The following is an 18,790-nucleotide window of genomic DNA, read 5'->3' on the forward strand; positions in this document are numbered from 1 at the left end:
AAGGTCTGAGTCATTAGACTTTTGGGGACATGCCAACTATGGATTTCAGTGTGCTGTACTGAATCATTACATCCCTGTAAGCACTTAAACACGACACCAACAAAACCTGAGCATGAAGAAGTCTGCCATTTTGGTGAGGTCAGAAAGATTCCTGTTCCCACCTGGCAAATTTCCTTCACCTAGTGATTTACAAATTCCTGCCCCAAAGAGTCAAGGGCTTGATCAACATTTACCAATAATGTCCTCAGCTGCTTTCCTTCCGTTGTCCACAAACCTCAGAGGCTCTTGCCTTCTGAGTCTTTATGTAAATGAGTTACAGGCAGAATCTAACAACCCTTAACTAGGAACACTCCACCTTGAGCATCTCTCCTTAGCTGGCTTTCTGCTTAACTGAAGGTTAAATAAAACCTGCCTTGTTTTATGCCTTATTATTGAAAATCTTTCTAAACTCTGTTAGTTCACCTATCTGCCTAAGTTTCTGCAGTGCAGCCGAATGAAAATAATTACATTTTTGCTTGATGATCAGACATCTTGCAGTGCCTTGGGGCACTGTTCTTGCCTAGTGGTTAGGATTAAAATTTCACTTTTGTTGCAGACTTTGGTGAGAAATTGGGTGCCAACTTTTCTAAGTTGAAAAGAAATTAATTCAGTTTTGTTGAGAGAAATGCATCCTCTTGCCTTCCCAATGCCTAGGAGAGTGTCAGGAGCATTTTCTTGAAAATGCAGATGGAGTCAATGATTGCCTGGTATGAATTTATTTATTGCAGTTCTCCCCCCCAATGATGATTGTATCTGCTCTTTACTGATTGCCAGTGATCTTTCTAAGTGTTGTGCTAAGCCCTGTGCATGCTTTATACCCTTGTTCACATGCGGTAGGTGGGCTTTCTCCTACGAAGGAGGAAAAGGAGCCTCAGAGGGGCTGAGTGAATTGGCAGAGGTTCCCAAACCAGGATGGGACAGAACAGAATTCACGTTACATGAGGGGTTTTGTGGATGGCAGCCTATGAACTGAGGCAGATGAACTGCCTCAAACCCACAAGAAAATGGAACCTATAGGAAGTGGAACAGAGGTGGTACAGACGCTCCTACACATCCTGCTCCTAGACTCCCCATTTGTGAGGGAATCAGTACAGTGTAGTAGTGTTGAGAAGTGATTTTCAAATTTTCTGTGGGGCAGGACTAGGCTGTTTGTTTTGTTTATAATTTCTAACTGCTATGTGCAATACCTTTATAAAATAATATTGATAAAATTACTAGATGAAGTAAAAATAATAAAATGTTGTACAAACCTTAACTTCTGCTACTAGATTTGAGTTACGACATTTCTAGGAGCTCACTCCCGATTTTTGTTCTTCCTTCTCTTTGGACAAGTAACAAGAGTAGGCAGGCCAACAGAGGCACTCCCCTTCCACATTATACTGCTGGGCTGGACTGCCCTCCCTTCAAATGTGGTCTTTGACCTGGCCTCATGGGCCTCACGTGGGCCTCACTTGGGAGCCAAGCCTGTGGGAAAGGCAGGATCTCAGGCTCTTTTCTGATCTGTCAGAATCTACATTTGAACAAGGTCACCAGAAGCTTCTTGTGTGTGTTAGTGCATAGGAAGCACTATCTTAGAACATAGGCTCTGAAGTCTGACGGCCTGTTGAATCAAGCTCTTACCTCTTACTTCTGTGTGACCCTGAACATCTCACTTAACCTTTCTGTGCTTCAGGTCCCTACTTTGAACAGCGCCCCCCTCTGCTGTGAACTACCATGGGCACTGTGGGGTCATACACCTGGAGGGGTAACACCAGAGAATTACACTCAGGGACCCTAGCCCTGAGCCCCATGGAGCCCTGTGCTGTAAGGTAAGGGATCTGTAGCTATTGTTGCTGTGGTTAATGACTTTTTTTTTTTTTTCCACTAAGCCATCCTATTTTCTTTGAGGTCTAAGGATCCAGCCCAAGGATGTTTACTTTGATGGGCACCTATCTCTTATCTGTCCGGAGGGGTCCCCTTCCCCTGCATGACCCACATTATTTAAATGACTGCTGAGGCCATTTAAAATCCACTTGGACAGATTCTTCACCTGACTCGGGACCATCTGTTCATACTAACTGTCTGGAACAGAGTGAGTCTGCAAAGGGCCCTCTAGGCTGGTAAGTTCTGGCCTTCCAGGATCTCCCTGTGGCTTGGTGGATCTCCCTGGCGGCCCATGGAGCCACGGCAGTTCAGCTGGGAGAGAGGATCCTTGCTCTGCTGTAGGTGGTGGGGTTTTTGTGGCGAACGTGACCCTGGCTGCTCTCTTTCTTTTCTTCTGTTATCTCTACAGAAGAAAACCAGGGTACCCACTGGTGAGACTAACAGTCCCACGAGCTGGGGCCAGGGAAAGGCAGCAAACAAAGTGAACAGTCAGCCAAGGAGTGTTTGCCAGAGATTTACGTGGAAACCTGCTCACAGATGCAGGGCTGCTGGATTTATAACAAGGGTGGGATAATTTGTTCTTGTGTGCAAAGATAAGGGTAAACAAATTTCATGCTGTGATGTGAGCTCCTATCTGCAGAAGTCAGGAAAGATTCCCTGCCCCGCTGCCGAATGCCGTGCTTGACAAATTACCCTCCGAGGCTTATTTCTCCGGAGTCTTCATCTAGAGGTCATGCAGGGGCCTGAGTGTGAAAGGTGGAAGGACATGCCTTGTTGCAGAGGAGGGAGACTCTTGTGTTCCTGTGCATCTGGAAGCCCAGAAATGAAAGTGCCCACAGTGCAGGCTATAGGATTTGGGAAAAAAAAAAACCTGAGAGACCCTGGGGTGCCATTGAGTAGCTCTGTGGGCTCACAGAGGAAATATGGCTGGAAATGGATATTTTCATTTCGCCCCATGCTTGTCCTTGGTCCAGCAGAGACACAGACCCTGCCCTTTATCCTGTCAACAGCAGGTAGATAAGTTTTCTGCGTTCCCAGAGTGCCTCATCACACCTCCACAGAAGGAAGCTTTCCCTGGAGTGTGGGAACTAGCTAGGTTTCTCTGCCACCCCTTCCACTTCTCATCATCTTTGATCATCTTTGTATCCCCCATGCAGGAGCTACTCTCTGTATTTGAATAATGTTTACAGAAATAGGAAAGCAAGCTAGAGTTCGGAGGGTGAACCTCTAAGAAATGTGGGAGCACCACTTAAAATCTGGCAAATGCTTATTCTGTAGTACACATTATTTGGTGTTTTGCATATATTTGTTTTATAACCCTAATTATTCTATATGTAAGTACTATTATCGCACCTTACAGGTCTTCCAGCAAGGGCTCCAGAATGAGGAAAACACAGGTCTCCTGTAGTGAACCCAGGATTAGGACTTACTACTGTTAGACATCCAAAGTCTCTTTGCCCAAGCTGATCCCAGAGTCCTGATTCCAGGGTGTGTTGCTATCCATGATCCTTTAGGGATTTCCCTGGCCCTAGGCCTGGGCCCCATTTTTCCCATCTGTAAATATGGGGAGAAACAGATTAAGATCCCATCAGTTTTTGTTAGCTAGTGTCAGGAATGCAGGAGGAGGATATGTGCCCTTAGGCAGACTGGGCTTTAAGGCTTGGGCAATGTCAAGTAAGAGTCCCCCCAGTAAATTGGATGTTGCTACACAGTCTTGGGTGTGAGAAAAGTGAACAGGGAGCCAGTCAGTACAGGGCCTTCTAGCAGCAATTCATCCCAGGGGCTGGAAGTCCAGTCTGGGACTGATGAGTGACCAGGCGGGTGTGTAACAGAGAACAGTGATCCCAAAAGATGGGTGTGGTCCTGTTTGTGTGTTTGCAGAGTAAGGCACACAAGTATTCACACTTATGCATACATGGGTACAGTCATCAAGAGAGTGTCTGCCTGTAGCCAGAGACACAGGAGACACAGAATAAGATTTTTCTACGTTGCAGATGATATCATCCAAACTCTCTGGCTTCCCCATATAGGACTCCGAAGAGCATGAAGGTCTCTTATTAATCTCCCTTTGCCCATGATTTCCATATTCTTGGTGCAGACGGTGTGTATAATATATTACATTCTGTGGAAAACAGAGAAGGTAATGTATGTGTGTGTACATACGCATATGTACACACACATATATATATCTTACTATATATATATAGTTTTTTTTTCCACGATTTTTCCATATATAGACTATTTCTTAAAGTTTATCCAAAAAGCTGGTAAGCATAGTTGTCTCTGGGTAGGGATCTAAGTGCCAGCAGTACAAAAGAGAATAACTTTGCATAATTTCCTCTTTTATAATATTTGAATCTTTTAATCATGGATATAGATTCCTTGTTCAAAACAGTAAACTCGGGGGTGCCTGGGTGGCTCATTGGGTAAAAGCCTCTGGTCATGATCCCAGGGTCCTGGGATCAAGCCCCGCATCAGGCTCTCTGCTCAGCAGGGAGCCTGCTTCCTCCTCTCTCTCTGCCTGTCTCTCAGCCTCCTTGTGATCTCTGTCTGTCAAATAAATAAATAAAATCTTTAAAAAAAAAAAACAATAAACTCAAACAAACAAAAAACTATGGTCAAGGGTCTGTCTTGCCCTCCTCAGCTGTTTCTGAATTGGTTCCTCTGAGCAGATGATTATTTCTGAGTATGATTAACTCTCTGAGTATTTAGGATATGGTTAAAGGTCATTTAGGGTTCATCGAAAAGAAGGACACTGAAGGAAGGATCCTGGAAGTGAGGAGGCCGGAGATGCCCTAGGGGGTGGCAGTTCCTCTGGTCTCAGTCTGGAAAGGCCAGACCACCGGGGCCTGACTAGTGCCAGTCATTCTAGCAACGCGGTTAAAATACAAGGAGGACCCTCCATCTTGACACCTCGCTGAAGGGGGTGTATTTAGAAGTATTGGGGGATTTGAACTAGACTCGGGGAACTTATTTTTTATATTTGAAAGTAATTTGGGTGCATATACCAGACATTTGCTGCTGGACTGAGCTGTGGCAACAGGACTGAGATGCAGACTTTGTAAAGAGAGTCAGCTGACTTTATTTAATAGCTGCCTTGAGCCAGGTTATGGGCAGGCATTTTGCAGGTTTCATTTCATTTTAAACAATCCTAAAAAGTATGATCGCATTTTATCTGTGGACCAAATGAAGACCACAGGACGCCCCAGATATCACAGCTAATACAGCAGGATCACAATATGACACCAAATTCTCTTCGAATCAAACCCTAGGCTTTACCCTAAAGAAAAGGTGGGGAGCTTATTGTCTTACTATGTTGGCAAATATTTATCATAAAGTAGTGGCTCCAAAACACTGACTACCTCAGAATCACCAGAAGGTGTTGTTCAAACACTTAGGGATAGCCCCGCCCCCAGAGCTTGGGATTGGTAGGTAGGTTTGGGGTGGGGTCTGGAAATTTGCATCTCTGACAAGTTCTCAGGTAATGCTGACTGCTTCTGATTTGGTGACTCCTCTTTGAGAACCACTGTCCTTATTAAGAGACTGGAGTCGGATCCATAGAGCTTAGCTGGTGATTTTAGGATCCAATGTGATGGGAACAGGGCAATTTCATGCTGTTTATATTTCTTGTAGTTGTTTTCTTTGAGTTTTTCTTTGGGTTTTAAAGAAATACTTTTTGAAAACATCTACTTATCTTATTTATTTTAAGGTGAAAGAGGAAAATGCCTTTGTGTTTACATGTGAGCCAGAGAGAAAGGGGAAGCAGTGCATCTTGCATCCTATGGTATGACATGCAGAGGTGACCACAGGACTCCCCAGGGGATCAGGACTGATCAGGACTCTTCCCATCACCAGTTTCAGTTATTTTTTTTTTTTAAAGATTTTGTTTATTTATTTGACACAGAGAGAGATCACAAGTAGGCACAGAGGCAGGCAGAGAGAGAGGGAGGAAGCAGGCTCCCTGTTGAGCAGAGAGCCCGATGTGGGGCTTGATCCCAGGACCCTGGGATCATGACCTGAGCCAAAGGCAGAGACTTTAACCCACTGAGCCACCCAGGTGCCCCCAGTTTCAGATATCTAACCCATTTCTCCGAAGATCTAACTGAGCTATGTGAAACAGCTCACTTTAAGCAGGTGTCTTAAGACCATTTTTTTCTTTTTCTTCAACAAAATCAGGTATGGCATCTCTGTGATTCTTTTTTATTTTCTCTCTCTTTCTCTCTCTCTCTCTCTCTTTTTTTTTTCAAACCCACAATCTCAAAAGAGCTGCTGTGGCTCCAGTGATCACATCTGTATTCTAATAAGGAAGGTGGAAAGTGGAAGAGATGTGGTCTGCCTCCTCAATTGTCATATCCTTCTTAAAGGCTTCAGCTGTGTCACATAACCACATCTAGCTGCAAGGGAAATGGACACAGCATTTAGAGGTGATACATTGCCTCCCTACACAAAATCAAGATTTTTCAGTCAAGGAAAGAGGAGTGATTTGATATTAGGAATGCACTGAACAATCTCGCACAGCAGATTGGGGGAAATCTGGAAGACAGGTGGCTTCTGAGTGTCTTCTAAAGTTTTAGTTTAAATAAACATCTGTGTGCTTATGAGTCTGTGGATTGGCAACTCATGTGTGAGGTTCACATATGCTCCATGTGGTGTCCGCTGGGTTTAGTGTTGTATCTGTGACCTTAGCCAGCTGGCTGGGACAGCTGGGATCTTTGAGATATGTGGGTTCTTCTTTCTACATGGTTTCTTGTGCTACTGTCACCTCTTTACATGGTATCAGGAAGGTCCCGGGTACCCACAAGTTATTTATTGTGGAACAACAAACCACACTAAAACTTGCTGAAATAAACAGCCACCCTTTCATTTGCTACTCTTTGTACCGTCATTTTGGGCTGGGCTCAACTTGATGGTTCTTCTGCTCGTTTCTGATATCCCTCATGAGGCATAACTGGGGCCAGATGATTCATGATGGTTGTGGATAGAAGGAGACATGATTTAAGTCTACCCCATGTACCTTAAACCAAGGACTTGAATGTCCACAGGTTCTCCCTATCATGTCTGCTTTTCTCTGCATGTCTTCTTCATTGCTTTAGATAAAAGCTTTCCCTGGAGCCACAAATGCCCTCAGCTCCAGAAATCACTTTTTCAGTTTCCCAGCGAAGGGAAAAAGGCCTTTTCTCTTCAGTTCTATTCTGTATGCTCCTAGAAAGAACTCTGATTGGTCTGCTTTTGGGGAGATGCCCTTCCTGTGGCTAAGTAATTAGGATATGATTATTGGCATATCCCACTAGAAGTGCATATTTGGATCAGGGTTGCAAAAGAAGCAATGTTGGAGACGCTACCCTAAAAATAAAATGGTGTCTCTTCTGGAATAATGGAGATATAGTGGCCAGAAAAGAAAATGTATGGGCACAGACAACATTAGGGGCCTTTTTTTTTTTTTTTGGCTTGTTTTAAAGATTTTATTTATTTGAGAGGGAGAGTGAGCAAGTATGAGCAGAGGAGGAAGAGAGGGAGAAGGAGAAGCAGACTCCCCTCTGATCAAGCAGTCTGATGTGGGGAGATGGACGGCTCCATCCAGATCCCAGGACTCCAGCATCATGAACTGAGCTGAAGGCAGATGCTTAACCATCTGAGCTACCCAGGTGCCCCACTAGGGACATTTGAACAGAAAACCTCACAGACTCCTGTGGATGTTTTTTATTTTGTTTTGTTAGGTGACTGAGAAAGTCGGTTCTATTCAGTTTCTATTGTTTTCCCAAAACTCTTAACCAATTTACACATTTCCCCTATTTTATTTGAAAAAATGCAGACTAACATCCACTGCTGGCCCCAGTGGGAAGGTTTCTAACTGGGCGTTCTTTGTGGCAAATATACAATAGCAATTACATTGTCTTGTCACTCACCTATGCCTGAGATTGTGTTCAGATGACAATGCAGAAAAGCAAAAGAAGAAAGACCTCAGTCCCTAATTGGCACATTGGTCACATCAATGAGGATCTTTTTTTTTTTTCTTTCTCCAATCCCGTTAGGAATTCAGGAGTATGCTAATGGTGTTTCACATGATGGCCTGTGAATACATGGGAATGAAAATTGCTGGGATCGATTCTGCGATGTATGGCCTCTGACGGGGGCATTCCAGGTGAGTTGTCATGAAAGGTCGCCAGCATGAGTGGAGGACAAGTGTCCACTCTTGCCTTTTTAATTGGAGTGAGGGAAAGTAAAGAGAAAGTGCATGGGGTGGAGGAATGCTGGTCTTTGGGGAATGCAATCCAGTTTCCACAAATAGCAGAGATTCCTGAAAGGCTTTGAGGCAGGCTCTGCTGGGTAGCCATGGCGATGGTGATGCTGTGCTTCTTGCCTCCCTGCTGCTGGAGAGAGTGAGTTTGTTCCCCCCCTTCCCAGGGACCTCAGCTGGTGCAGCCAGGGCTTATTTCAGAAACTCTCCCAGACACAACTGCTACTCGGAAGCACTCCATTAATTGGTGGAACTGGCTCCTGACTGTCTCCGTGCCCTGCAGCATTTCACAGACTCCCCTTCTGCCCAGCAAACATTTGCCAGTAATTGTAGTGTCACCACGTTTAGTTAACAGGTTCTGGTTTGCCTTCAAGGGGTTGTTGAGTTCTCTGTTGGATTCTTTGTTAGCAGTCGGGGTGTGTTTATAAGTAGGACTGCTGAGGAGTCTTGGCTGTGACTTTGGAATATGAAAACTGTCTGGCCTCACATATACCCAGTTCAAAATCTGTTCTGTCCTGTCTGTACTCCTCCACGGTCTCTCATACCCACAAGTCCTATGTAGACATTTGTGGGAGATGCCTGGGCCGAAACTGGGATTTCTCAGCCACTGGAATGGAAATGCCAAAGTGAGAAGAGTAGTATTTCAATCAGGTAAATTGTGCTAAGGTCTATAAGAAGCCACAGGAGACCACCTGCCTTTCTAATATAGCCATGGGCTACAGAGCAATAGCTTGGACTGCAAAACAGTAGCTTGGACTTCAGAGCAGGGAATCAGGTCAGACTATTTAGGACATACTTGGGGTGTGGGGGTGGGGATGGGAGCTGGGGGGTTAGGCAGAGCAACGGAAGGTTTCATGCAACTGCATAGCCACAGTAGTATCTCAGGGACCCACAAGGAGGAAGGTGAGGTCTGAGATGAGTTTGTAGATAGAAAGTGGGAAGGACTGCACTCCTACTTCAGCTAGGACCCATCTAGTCTTATATGTTGAGTGACCAGCTAGGATGCAGATTTTTAAAAAAAGTAGTGACTTTTTAGGGCACTTCTCGATTTATAGGGTCAGACAGCGAGCAGCAATTACAGAGTGTTCCCATGTTTCCCCTTTTCCTCTCCACTCCAGGGTTTTCTCTTTTATTTTATTTTTTCTCTTTCATTTCTCTTCCTTTAGTGTAGTACATTTGTTAAAATTGATGAACTAATACTCTTTATTATTAAGGTCCATAAATTAAATTAGGGCTCATTCCTTAGACATTCCATGAGTTTTGGCAAACCCATAATGCCATGTATGCACATGACAGGGTCAGAGAGAGTAGTTTCACTGTCCTAAGAATGTCCCGTGCTTCATCTGTTCGTCCCTTCCTGAACTCCTGGACAGCTTTTACTGTCCCCACAGTTTTCCCAATGTTCTGTCATTGCAGTCGTACAAGATGTAGGCTTTTCAGATTGGCTTCTTTTATTAGCACTTTGCACTGAAGTTTCTTCCATGTTTTTTCATGGCTTAACAGCTCATTTCTTGTTATCACGGAATAATATTCCATTGTTTGGATATACTACAGTTTGTTGGATATAGATTTTAAAAGTGGTCTTCTGGGGCACCTGGGTGGCTCAGTGGGTTAAAGCCTCTGCCTTCGGCTCATGTCGTGATCCCAGGGTCCTAGGATCGAACCCCGCATCGGGCTCTCTCCTCAGCAGGGAACCTGCTTCCTCCTCTCTCTCTCTCTGCCTGCCCCTCTGCCTACTTGTAATCTCTGTCAAATAAAATAAATAAAATCTTAAAAAAAAAAAAAAATGTCTTCTACAGAAAGCGTGTTTCAAAATCACTGGTTTAGAAACAAACAAACACTGGGTTAGAGTTTCCCGCTTTCTTTTATGAGGTAGCCAAGATGTTGGATAGGCCACCTGCCGGCACAGCACCTATGTGAACAGACGGGAGGGCGGGTCATAGTGATTGGTTCACGGAAAACCTCAATCCCTACATACACATAAAAGACAATATTTAAAATGGCTGGTACTGGGAGAAAGAACATTGGACCAAGAATGAGCAAATGTGGTCCAGTATGAGTTGAGCGTAGAGTGACAGTTTGCTTATTCACTCCTCATTCATTTGTTCATTCATTCATTCAGTACTGATTTACCGAACACCTCACTGGAAGACAGCACGCTTGGTCCTGGGAATAGAATAATGAACAAAACAGATGCCACTGATGGAACTTTCAGAAGAGTCAGGCACTTGCCAAAGAGATCACACCAGTGAATGTACAGTAACATACAAAATGAAGTGTTTGAAGGAAAACACCACGACTGCTGTTGGAGAACCAGGGGTAGTTTCCTGTAGGAAGGGGCACTGGACCTGAGATCTTAGGAATAACTAGTTGGCTTGGGTGAGGGAAGAGGCTGTTACTGTTGTGACCAGCCCCACTAGCATCCTGCTTATCAGACCCTTCCATTCGATTGTCCTCTCTTTATGGCAACTTCGTGATGGAAATTCAGCCCTGTGTGGAATGACTGGGACATACAGTGGATGTAACCCTCTGACACCAACTCAAAGAGCCATCTAAGTAAATCCACGCAGTGTAAGGGGGCCAAAGACAATGAAGCTTTATTTTTTGTTTGCTGTATCCTCCAGTTTTTTTTTTTTTTTCGTACAAAATATATTTTGGGCAGTCATGATATTCCAAACATACGAGGTATAAAATTAAATAAAAGATGGTGTCTCCCTTCACGGATGAGGCTGGTGAGTCAACACGTAGTTGCGTAACACACGCTGATGGGAACCCTCCCAGGGTGTTCCGAGGGCATCCACGTGCGTTCTTCTGGAATGTGTATTGAGTGCCTGCTGTATGCTGGGCATTGTGTTGGGCCAGGGATGGAGAGATAAAGGGGGTACAGGATCTGCCTATAAGGACCTCACTTTCCAGGGCAGGAGATGATCTGTCAACATAATTCAGTACGCTGAGTCCCAAGATAGGCACAGGAGGTTCCAGAACTACTTGGAAGAAGGCACTGTCAAGAATTGTCGCTTAAAATCTTTTTTGCTTTAGGCAGAGGAAGTAGACTTCTTCCTAATTTATGGTAAAATGATTTATGGAAATGTATATACGTAACTATTTTAGCTAAAAAAAAATTCTTTTCACTTAATCTGAGGCCTGAGATGATAAATTCCTCACGCTGCAGAGGGAGGCTCAGTGTTGCAGAATTAAATAAAGATGATGCAGCTTCCTGAGGTGGAAGACAGAAACTCGCATGCTGAGGTCAGTCTTGCTCAGATACAAGTGGCATCTTTAGTTCTGGCTATGGATTCTCCTAGGGTCTAGTGAATGAATTCAGTGTTGGGGGTGGTCAAATTTGGCCCTGATTTTCCTTTTGGAATAAACCATCAACCATTGTCTGTTCTAGTCTATAGGCCCCAATGGGATCCTCTCTTAATTCAACCAGGGCCATAAGAGAAAGGTTGATGGGGGCTCTAGAATACGATTCCCAGCCAGGATTTCAATGTGTCTGGTGTTCCCTCCCAGCCTCCCTGCACTGGCAGGTGTTTTCTGCCCCAGTATCATAGAGAGAGTCCAGTGTCAGGGACAGCAAGCCCGGTGAGGATGTCTGTTTTTTGCCCACTTTCGTTTGGGTAAGCTCTGACTGACAGCGAGGCTGACAGGGGTGCAAACCGTCTGCCCTGTGTCATTCTTCCCACCGCATGTTCCCGTGAGGAGGTACAAGGCTGCGTCCCCAGGATGCCCAGTGTGCCTGCATTGTCCAGAACTATTTACTGCTCTTCCACTACAGCAGTTAAGAATGTGGGCTGGTTTTGAAATCCAGTTCTGCCACTGGATAGCTATGAGGCCTTGGACACGTGACTTTACTTAGTGTGAGGACCCGTCTATAAAATGGGTATAATCGTGATGCCTATATCAGGATCCTGACAGGAAATAGAGGCTGCTTCACTTAAGTTAGGGTCATTCAAACAGGTTTTAGTTAGAAAAAAAAAAAAAAAAGGAAGCTATAAATGTATGAAAGTGGTTAAGGAAGCCACACAAGGTAGTGAGGTAACTCAGGTTCCTAGCAGAGCTATGGCTACATGTAAGCCAGTAGAAAGAGGGAAGAGCCAAGGGACAGGAACTCAAAGGGGGAAGAGAGGCTTAGCAAAGACCTCTTTGAGAAAAGCCAAGAACTTAGTCTACCAGAAGTGGCCTCATAGAGAGAGGACCTGACCTTCCTTTCCTTCTTTTCTCCCAAGCCCTGCTCTCCTGAGGCTGCCTGTTGGCCCAACCCAAGGAGAAGCCAGAGGGCAAGAAAGCAGGTGTTACAAGCTATAGAGACCAGCCCTCCCAGGGTCAAGGGAGCAAAGTGAAGAGGGTGGGGACAGTGGTGGAAGGGAAAGGGAAGATACCCAGCACAAACTTCACAGCATGGTAGAGCTGATTACAGAATGCAATGACCTAAGGCTTGTTGGCCTTAAGGGCATAGTTCCTGGTGCAGAGTATTTAAGGAAAGCTAACTGTGACACTTAGTATTTCTGTGTTCTAGATCAGAAGAGTTGGCAGTGTTTTAGGGCTAAGCAGATGAAGCAGGGCCCAACAGGGGTTATACATGTGGTCCTCACCCATGCCCAAGTAATGATGAGTTTGTGCTTCCTTTGGCAGAAGAAGAAACCTGACTCGTTTCTCCTGTCCTGAGGAATGCTCAAGTTACTTCTTTGAACCCATCCCACCTCCTGAAACTCCTGTCATCTTTTCTTTGCCGTTTTGGGTTGCATGTGAATTGCTATTATAAAGAAAATGTGATTTAAGCTACTGATCACTAAGGTAATGGTTCTCAGAAGAATAAGGATTATTTGGGTTATTGGAGGGTCAGGAAAAGGGGACTCAATTTGCCACGAGGCAGTATATGTGGGATGTAGAGCGTGTGAAGATGACGTGAGCTCTCATCAAAGAGATTCAGAGGGATAGGTCCGTCCCCAGTCTTGGTGTTAACGGACCTCCCACATGGTTCTTTTGCCTTAGCTTTTGATGTGAGCATGAACCAGTCATGGTGCCTAGATTTCTGTAAATGTTGTGTCTTACTTCATAGGAATATTCCACATATTGACAGACAAGCAAAACACAGGTGAGTCCTTTTGAATGGGGAAGGGAGCCTGTCTTCCTACTGCCCAGTGCCAAAGTTCCTTAATCAAGGTGGGATTGGCACCGCAGTTCCCCCCTCTTACTGATGGTGTGAACCTAGATGAGCCGTGTCACCTCTCTAAGCCTTAGTTTCCCCATTTGTTAAGGTGGGGGCAATAATATTTTTCTTGTGAGGTTATTTGGAGTAAGTGAAAGAATCACACATGCAAAGGACCTGTAGGCATTCAGTGCATGGCTGTCTCCCTTAAAATCTATTTTCTATTCTACTCTATTTTATTCTATTCTTTAATTGGTTTTTAAGGTTTTAATTTTTAATTTTATATTTCATCTTAAACAGTCATAAATGCTCCAAAAATAGGGAGTCAGAGATACTTCACTAAGATTCTCTAACACCAACGGGAAATAGAACTATTTCCCAATCCTCCATCGATCCAGTGCCGTGGATGGACACAACGTCTCGGTGCCCACCTCCATCCACCTGCTCCTGCGGAGCCTCCATCCAGAAGGCTGCCCTTCCACACTCCACACCATCAGCTCTTCTCTCTAGTTTCCCTGTGTCTGCCCTTCCCTGGAACTGTGTTCACACCCCATTCAAGACCTCAACACCCCGACACGCTCTGTTCTGCCGACAGGCTCCCTGTGAGGCTGTGCCTTCCACGCAGGCGACACCGGGGATGCAATCCCAGCAAACATGCATCAGGCTCCTGAGTTCCGGACATGCTCACTCACGGAATCCTCACATCCGCCCTACGGTGCACTGTTACCTACACTGTATGGATGAAGAAACTGAGGCACCACAATTTTCAGCATTTTTGCCAAAAGTCTCAAAGGTCCAAGCGGCAGAGCCAGAATCCGAACTTGGTCTGACTCGGGGGTCTCCGTTCTTCTCTGCACGAGCCGTGTTGGCCCTGGATAGAATCCCTGCCTCCGTACAGGTGTTCTGAAAGTGCTTGTTGAGTTAACTGGAACAAACACCCAAAGCTATACTTAGGAAGTTTTAACTTCATGGACTATAGACTCTTATGTGAAGGAAATGCTGATGTAATGAGTTTGCACCCATGAGGCATAGAAGAAAGCTAGGCTTCATGTGTTTTGTTTTGTTTTAAGAATGTATTTATTTATTTGAGAGAGAGCATGAGGGTGGGGGAGGAACAGAGGGACAGGGACAAGCAGGTTCTGCACTGAGTGTAGAGCCCAACAGGGGGCTCACGGCCAGGACCCTGAGATCCTCACCTGAGCGGAAATCAAGAGTCACAAGTCCCTTGCGAACAGACTGAGCTGCCCAGGCGCCCCACATTTAACGCTTTAAAGTCATTCTGCCATTATATATATCAGAATTTGTGTAGGATCCTTTTTCCGTTCAGATACTTTCCTAGCATGATGTGAACACACACAACCACATACTCTACACGTTCCACACACTTCGCGTTCCTAGGCAGGCACAGGCCGGGAGGGCTTGCGGGGGTAAGATTGCAACACCTCTTTCTGTGTTCTGGTAAGAAATTCCAAGAGCTCTCATTTAAAACGTTCCCTTTGGTGGGAAGCGCCTCACCACGCAGCACAGAGGAATGAGATAAGTGTTATCATGGCCATTGGACTTGACTGTAGTTTAACCCCAAGGTCACTGGGAGGTCAGAGCTAAAGAAGGGAGGGAATGTTGGCCTCTGAGACCGCTGAGCCTCCTGGCACGTTCACTCCCCCTGTTGGCTTTCCCAAGGAGTGCTGTGTCAGCCTGTACCAGCCCTTCTCGGGGCTGCCATTCTCCCCACAGGAAGGGAACCAACCCTGCACCGCATTCCTGAAAGCTTGGGCACCTCCCTGAATGGCCCTCACTCCTCTTTGCCCCTGCAGCCTGTCTCCAGTTCACACAAAAGACTCTTTCAGAAACTGGTTACCTAGATTTGAACTTTTCAACGAGGCTTTTTATTTTTTTTTTTCCTCTAAGCTCTGCAGCTCAAATACCAGATTCTGCTGTTGCTAAGATTAAGGATTTTCTCCCTCAGCTCAGTTTCCATTGACTAGGAAAGACCAGGAGATGGATTACTGTTCTCTTGCCAAAAGCAGACAGGGTGCTTGAGCTTCTGGGGCTAACACCGGGATCCGACATTATTCAGGCCTGTGCTAATAGTCCTTAGTTACTCCTCACGCTCTCACAAAAGTCACACGCATTTGTGTCGGTAACTAAGGCCTACGGAAACCACTCAGCCTTAAGTGCACACAGGAGAACCATGGAGTCAGAGTAAAAGGTAATTTAACATGAATATTTATATACTGTACATACTGCGTGCCATGATTCACTCAGCGTATTTTCAGTTTATGCATTTGCTTCCCATTTGCAGTCTTTATTTATTACAAAGTTAAGGCCGTTAGCGAAATAACACATCAGAGTGGGTTCTCTCCCCCGCCCACCCCCGTCTTTAAAAAATTTTCCTGCTTTCTAATCTGTTTCTGGGCAAGTGTGCCAATATAGCAACAAAACCGGTCACAGCTGCCAAACCTCAGAGAGATTCACGGAGTATTGTACTGCGTGGAGTCTTTGCCAGGCCCATACCACTGAGGGCTGTGCCCAGCCACCACGTGAGCCCTGTGGCTACGGAGCTGGGGCAGCTCCTATCCATCACCTTTAGTGACAGGAATCACCCGCCACTCTTTCAAGGTAGGGATGCAGGCGCCAAGACTGCGGGAGTGTTCACTGGGTGATGGGATCTGGAGCTAAAGAAGCTTGGCTTTAGGGCTCAGCACGTCCCCTTACTAGCTCTGGGATGTCTAGCAAATGACTTTCTACATCCTTTCTACAAATCCTCCGAGTCTCCATTTTGTCTTCTCGCAAGACGAGCCCAATACACTCAGTTTGACACGTGGCAAGCTCGAAATACACATATGATCCTAACAGTAACCCAGAGGTGATGAGGAAAAGCACGGCGTAGGGGGGGTTAAGTCCCTTCCTTAATGCACACACCTACTGCATTTTGGACCGAGTTGTCTGACCCCTGTTTAATTCATCCCAAAGCTTACAGTCTGTTCATAAACAGACACCCACTGCACTATCTCTTGCCACTTTCTACCAGAAATATGTATTTGAAATCAGGAAAATTTGAACTTTTGGGGACCATGACCTGGATACAAATGCTAAGAATAGGTTAAAGAAAGAGGAAGAAAAAAAAAAAAAAAGACACAGGTTGTCCTCGTGCCAGTGCCAGATGAAACGTGCTTTTTAGAAATGTCATCCTAATATTTTGATTTGCGCCTGAGCTCCGTTTCTATGGGAGCTGCGATTCCCAGCACTCCTTAGCTTCGCGGCTGCCGCCACGGTCTATCTGTAAACCAGGGAGATGCATCTCTCAATCCCAGGGGAAGATCTTGCCCAGCTCTGGATGTCATTTTCCAAGAGAAGCCGAGATATGTTGGGCAAGTCCTGAGGAGGGCCAGCGGAATGGTGAGGGCTTTAAGAACATGCTAGGAGAGCAATGCTTGCTACATCTCAGACGAAGAGGCATGATGTGTGGCAACTAGATTACTCTCTACCTTTGAGCCTTCAGATGGACAGTCTCCCACAACAGGTGCGAGGCACGAGGAAATAGTTTTGGGTTCAATTGGAGAGAGAGTTTTGAGCCTGAAAACAGTTCAGCAATAGACTGAGCTCTGCTAAAGGGAAGACTTTTTCATCTCTATGGCTGTGCCTGATGGACTGAGGAGCAATTAGTAGCCATGTTCCAAGGGTTTATACATGGACAGGAAGATAACTAAGGTCCCCTCCAGTTCGCAGATTCCATCCTCATGAAATGTCGGGTGCTTACAGATGTGCAAAAAGCTTTCCTACACATATTTTCTTTCACTTATTCACATGCAGTTAGTAAGAGCTGTCGTGCTCCCACTATTTGGCCCCAGGTACAAAATACACAACAGTTAACAAATGTTGCTCTCAAGTACCTTATAGTCTTGTAGGAGAAATAGACAAGAAGACAGACATTTGTAACAGAGCATGGTAAGGGCTGGGAGAGGAAGCACAGAGAAGACTAAAATAATACTTGGGGATGAGAGGAGGCTTCCTGGAGGAAGGGACATCTAGGATGTGACCCAGTTGGAATCAGCTATGTGAATAATGGAGGAGAATAGCAGGCAAGGCATTAGCCTGAACCATAGCTTGGAAGCATAAAAGAAGAAGGCAGGACGGTGAGCTGTAAGCAGTTCTGTTTGGCTGGAACAGAGTCTGTGCAGAAGAAAACAGGGACACAGAGATGAGACTAGAAAAGGAAGTTGTGGTAGATGGTGAAAATGACCACATCATCTTTTCCTCTTATCAACAGGGGACATCTCATCTCATCCTTGAATCTGAATCACCTATGGAACTTGCTTCAGTCAATGAGAAATTAGCAACTATAAGAGGAAGATCAAGAAGAGGCTAGAAAAATGCTTTCCCAGAAAAGCTGCTTGCTTTTCTTGGAGACTGGCCCAATTTTATAAGTCCATGATAACATGTTGGGTGATGAGAGACGCTTGCCCCGTGTCTTCTTGATCATCCCTGGCCTGTAGTCAACTATCTTCAGAAGCAGAACTGACCTGCTATTGACCACAGATGCGTGAGTGAGCCCAGCAAAGCTCATTAGAAGAACTTGCCCAGCTGAGCCCAGCCCAAATTACTGACTCATAAAATCATGAGCTAAATAAATGGCGAATATTTTATTCAGCTAAATTTTGAGTGTTTTTTTTTCTTTTTCCTTCTTCAGTAAAAGCTAAGTGATATGGCAGTCATAGCGATTCATAAATCATGTTAGGGAATTTGGACTGGAACCTGAGAGTGCCATGGAGACTTCAAAGGGTTTAAGCGATGGAAGTGATACTATCAGATTTGTGTTTCAGAAAAATCACTGTTGGATCCAGCCAGTGAGATCATGTGTGGCTAAATATTTGCATATTATAAAGCAGTATGCAAATACAGGTGATGAGTAAAAATAGTACATACCAATGGCCTAGAGACACATGGCACACAATTTCAAGGCCAGCCCTTCGAATCAAACTCCCTGAAAATACCCAGTAATGGCACATCTGGCTATAAACAATTTATCTCCCAAGTACCTTGCTGCTGATAACCAGTTCTGGGCCTAGGAGGGGAGCTGGCCAAAGCAAAGGGGTATGGGGGAGGGGCAGAGTGTGCCAAGAACATGGAAGATCTGCTTTTCTCAAAGATGACTTGATCAGCAGTTCAGGCTAATTTTGGTCCCTGTAACAAATACCCGAGTTCTGGGGCCTCAGAGAAGTCTTTCTTTTTTTTTTTTTTTTTTTAAAGATTTTATTTATTTGACAGATAAAGAGATCACAAGTAGGCAGAAAGGCAGGTGGGGGAGTAGAGGAAGCAGGCTCCCTGCTGAGCAGAGACCCCGATGTGGGGCTCAATCCCAGGACCCTGAGATCATGACCTGAGCCAAAGGCTGAAGCTTAACCCACTGAGTCACACAGGTACCCCTCAAAGAAGCCTTTTAGGGGACACCTGGGTGGCTCAGTTGGTTAGGCAGCTGCCTTCGGCTCAGGTCATGA

This window comes from Mustela putorius, unplaced genomic scaffold (genome assembly GCF_011764305.1).
Source record: "Mustela putorius furo isolate JIRA1106 unplaced genomic scaffold, ASM1176430v1.1 tig00000228_pilon_pilon_pilon, whole genome shotgun sequence".
Classification (NCBI taxonomy): Eukaryota; Metazoa; Chordata; class Mammalia; order Carnivora; family Mustelidae; genus Mustela; species Mustela putorius.